Source organism: Marmota marmota, unplaced genomic scaffold (genome assembly GCF_001458135.2).
Source record: "Marmota marmota marmota unplaced genomic scaffold, marMar, whole genome shotgun sequence".
Lineage (NCBI taxonomy): Eukaryota > Metazoa > Chordata > Mammalia > Rodentia > Sciuridae > Marmota > Marmota marmota.
In genome coordinates, this window is record NW_026000174.1 from 817,382 (window position 1) to 822,560 (window position 5,179).

At 31.2% G+C, this 5,179-nt stretch overlaps 1 protein-coding gene across 3 annotated transcripts in view; it reads left to right on the forward strand.

Moving 5' to 3' along the window:
- Positions 1 to 5,179, forward strand: part of Grm5 (glutamate metabotropic receptor 5) — a 464,736-nt gene that overhangs the window by 97,803 nt on the left and 361,754 nt on the right. The gene's annotated exons all lie outside the window — the stretch shown is intronic.

Genomic DNA, 5,179 nt, shown 5'->3' on the forward strand with positions numbered 1-5,179 from the left:
TCATGAGTATTTTGAAATTCAATTGCCCTTTGAATATATTTGTACTTCTGATCACTGTAGCTTCTACTTGAATTGGTAGAATATAACAGCTTTTTTTTGATGTTCTCATGAATTACATATATATCATAAGAAATTACAAGTATATTTCTGTATCAAAACTTCCTGTCATAGTAAAAACATTGTTTTTCTATGGTACAAACTCCACCACAATTTGAGCTTTCAATAACCTCATAAAAACAATTTTACTTTCAGAGTTCATCTTTTTAACCAATTTATAAGCACATTTACAGAATTGTTACATATTTCGCCTTCAGTGTAATGAAAAGTTTTCAGTGGAAGTTTATTTTATTATGTTGATAAAACAATAGGAAGCACTAAAGATTCTGCTATAAATTCTATTATTACTTATTGATTGCAGTTTAATCTATTTAAGCACTATCCATTTATTTTTTCTTCCTATAAAACAACTTGAAGTAAAAATGAACAAAAATTAACATAGAATTTAATTATTTAATCTAAATTAAGTCGTGAACTTTCTGCATCTATGTGTGGTTTAAGTTTTTACCTCCAGGATAGTGTTAGGCTAATGACTAACTTGAAATAGGTATTAATTTCTTTTGCATATTTTGACATTACATTTTTACATGGTCAATGATATGACTGTGATCTCCACATTAGAAGGTAAATGTAAAAGAAAATCGTGTAATTTTTATTATTCACCAATTTTATGTATAAGTAGAGGGTTAGTATTTAACTTTTCATTAAACATGCACCTCCATTTTTTGTCATTACTGCCACAATCATCCAAATCAAGCTTTTTCTAATAAATCAAATTTGCTCAAACAAGTTGGCCCTGAGTGATTAACAGAAAACTGGAGAGTATTATAGGATTAGTTCATGCTTTAAAAAGTATCTTACCCCATGGGGACAAAAATAACTCTAACTTTTTGCTTTGAGAAATCTTAGTAAATATTTAACTCTTTTTAAATGTTAAATTCTTGGCCATCCAAGAACAGATCTTATTTTTTGTATTCAAACATAGTTTGAAAAAATTCTCATGGAGCAATAGATACAAAAACCTAATCAGGATAGCTTTCATCTTTTTGAATTAAATTATCTTCATTTTTTCTAATATGATCTAGCTCATTCTTGGATTTCCCTATTAATAGTGGTGATGCAAGCATTTGAACGTAGATTTTTATTATGGCAAGTGGGTAAACATAGCTCATTTGAATCACATATTTTGTTCTTCTGTGACATTATGTTGGTGTTCTATTCACCAAGATCAAACATTATATCATTTTATATCACATGTTTTATATATATATAAATATATATAAATATATATATATATATATATATATATATATATAAATAATTCTTTCTCATCAATCTTTTCTCTTAATTTCTATAATTTATAACTAAATTCAAGGTATTGTCATCTATGGGTTAGAACTATTAAAGTAACTTCACAATATACTTTCTCACTTATTATTTTAGCTCTTTGATGTGTATTTTGTAAACTGTAGACATACTGATCTTTGTAAAATGGGAATTCATCCACAGCCCTCATGTTCTGAATGTTCCTTTGATTCCTCTGCCATATTCCATGGCTGTTTCTCCATGTGTCTCCTCTAACTATAATGTGTTACATACAGATCACTTGAATATATTTTCTGAGATTGTTTCCTTCATCTCAAACACCTGTCTTTTTCTTAGTAATACCACCTGAAAATTGCTATTCATCTTTCAAATCCCACTTTTAACTGTTTCCTTCTGAGAAGCTTTCTCCAACTCACTTTAATGAAATAAGGCCCTGTCCCTTCATATTTGCATATTATATTTGATACTCTGTAGTTATAGTACTTTCCACCCTGAATTGCAGTTATTATCAATAGTTAGAGAATATTTGCTAAACTACAAAAATTGGTGCCAGTATTTTATATATTTTCATATATTAAATTATTTGATTCTCATAGTAAGCTATATACTTTTAAAATACATCCCCATCTTATAGATGAATAAATAGGTTCAGGAAATGCTAAATTAATTAAGAAAAATCAAATAATTAGTTGATCAAGCTGGGAAAGAAATGAAAGTTTGTCACTCAAAGGTTCTGTTTCTAAATATCATGTAATTCTGTCTAGGGACAATGTGATATTTATATCAGCCTGTATAGTAACAGAGTGTCTAGATATAATGTATGCTTAATAAAGAGTTTTAAATAAGGGAATAAATTTTAAAAAAATTTAGCCATACTCAATATATGTTTGGAATAATAACTCTGGGTTACAAAATAATTCACTAATTAGAAGAGCTTTACTGTGATAAAAACCACCTATCACTAAAATTTTAATTTTATTCTGTTTTAATTGAGAAATTTTTTAAGGGAGTTGCATTTTAAACACTCATTTTCAACTGCAAAGACTGTGAAGGTAAAGTGTTAGGTTATTATTTATGCTGACAGTTATCAAGCTGAGAGCATCCTCTGCCAACCTCTCTCTAGGTTTTACACTGTCATATTCTTACTTTTCTGTAGTATCAGGAATCCTGGAATAGATGTTTGAGTTTCTGATTCTGTTATGTAAGACCAATGATCTAGAGTCACCAAGACAAAATTAATTAAAATACAAGTGGTATTTCATAATGAGATTTTAAAAATGCTTTTCAATAAGCACTATATAAAAATCTACTTTTTAAGCAGAAATTTAGGAGAGTTTTTTTCCCCCCACTTAGAAATTAGCCTTTATTACCTGTGCAGACAGGATTGGCCCCTTGAAGCATCAGTCCTTGGAGGAGGGTGTCTTGGGAGGCCCTGGTTCAAGGCTTCTATGTACCACCTGGGAGGGATGCCATAGGGTGCATCTTAATGTACAGACACTGTGGTTGGACTCTTCATGCTTCCAGGAGAAGAAGTGGACAAGCCTGGAGTCATCTTGGTCCCCAGAACTTCCCCACCTGCCTGTACCTCCCTCTGCTCCTCTCCCTCTGCTCTACTGCTCTTTCTGTAATTTATTCATGTTTTTTTTAATTGGTGTCTCGTGGATAGACTTGATATTGGAATTCACTGTGCTATATTCATGTATGTACTTACAGAGATCAGTCAGACTCATTTCACTATTTTTCTCTTTTCTCATTTCTCCTTCCTCCCCCTCAATCCATTAGTTTACTCTACTGAACTTTCTGCTATTTTGATGAAATTCCCTCTCTTTTTTCCCTTTTCTGCCCCCATTATTTTATTCCCCTGCCCCCTTATTTTGGATTAGTTTCCACATATCAGAGGAAACATTCAACCTTTCACTTTTTTCGGACAAGTGACCTTGTCCACCTGCTACTCAGGGCATTAATATCCAGAATAAAAAAAGAACCCAAACAATATCAAAAAGCTATTATTTCAATTAATAAATGAGCAAAAGAACAGACACTTCTTTAAAGAGAAACACACAATGGACGAATATTGGAAAAGTGTTCAACATGTCTAGCACTTAGGGAAATGTAAATCAAAACTACATTGAGATTTCCTCTCACTCCAGTCAGAATGGCAATTTTTAAGAATGTAAATAATTATAAGTATTGGTGAAGATGTGAAAAAAGGGTACACTCACACATTCTTGGTGGGACTGCAAATTAGTGCAACCACTCTGAAAAGCAGTATGGAGATTCCTCAAAAAACTAGGAATGGGAGAGACTCAAATGGTCCTCACCTCATGTTTTCTCATACTACTAACTAGTACCTCATGTTTTCAGGTAAATGTTTATTGAGTAAAACATGATATCAAGATCAGAATTGCTAAGAAATACTGAAGATGAAGTGATGAATTTATATGAGAAAAGATTTTCTGTAGTGGGAGGTATCTGATCTAGGTACTAAAAAATTTAAGATTTAGTAGGTGGACCGGTGGGAAGAACATTTTAAACTGGGATAACTCCACACACTATGACAAAAGGGGAAGAAAATTCAGGGTAAATTTGTAACATGGAGGGGAAATTGCCATGATTCAAGTATAAGTGAAGTATGAAGGTATTTGATGAGAAAAAATTATATATTTAAGCAAATGAAGAAGTTAAAGGTAGAAAAAATATGACAAAGTATTTTAACATATTGGGGAAATGAAAAATTTTTGTTGATTTTTAAATTATACATATATTTTATCATGTATGCATATTTATCAAGAGGTAATACAAATGGCTTACAACTTTACTGATTTTCAAGGTATTACAATAAAACATACATAATCAACATTAACCTTTATTATAGTTAAAGCCTAGGATTTAGCACCGAATTTTCAGTGTCATGCATTAGTAGTTATCAACATACAAATATAAAATGTAAATTGCACTTTTCAAAATATTTTGCATAGCATATTAAAAAGGGTTTTCTCCATCCTTTTTGTTTTTGAAGAATGATAATACTTTACACCTTTTGGTTGTGCAACCAGAAAATGACTTACCTTATCTTAGATTTTGTGTATATCTCTATAAAAAACATACAAAGTTACTTCATTGTTGACTTATTACAATTGATGTTAATATACAATGAGATGAAAAGTGAAAGAGTTGGGGAAGCCATTAGTCACTATAAATTGTCCACATAATTTCTTAGGAACTTAATAATTTGTATTTTTATGAAAACAAATTAAAACGTCCCTTTTGCTAAATTTTGATCATACCACCATTGCCAGTGCATCCTTCCTGCATTCACCCATCACCAGCATCTTCTTCACCATACACCACCAGTCTGACACTAGGCTTGGGGGTCTGAAGAGCCATTACAGCCAGCTGACTGAGTTTGTCCACAATGTAACAGAACCAACCTGAATTACAGGACACAGCAAAGGGGACAGACCAGAGATATGCTGGCCAGTGTAACAGTTATTACCCACATAAATATCTAATATGAACTTAAAATTCAGTTTCTTAGATGCATTAGCCATACATTTCAAATGCTCAATATCCACAGGTATCAGATAGCCTAGATTTGTATATCATTTCCTTCACTGCAGAAAGTTCTATTGAATAATATTGGACTGAAATGTTAGTAGAACTGATTCCATTAGTAAATTATTATTTAATTGTTCCTCAAAAACATTGTGATAAAATCAGTGATCCTCAATTTACCTATCTTAGGAAGTATACAAGGAAATGTTAAGCAAAAAAAAAAAAAAAAAAAAAAAAAAAA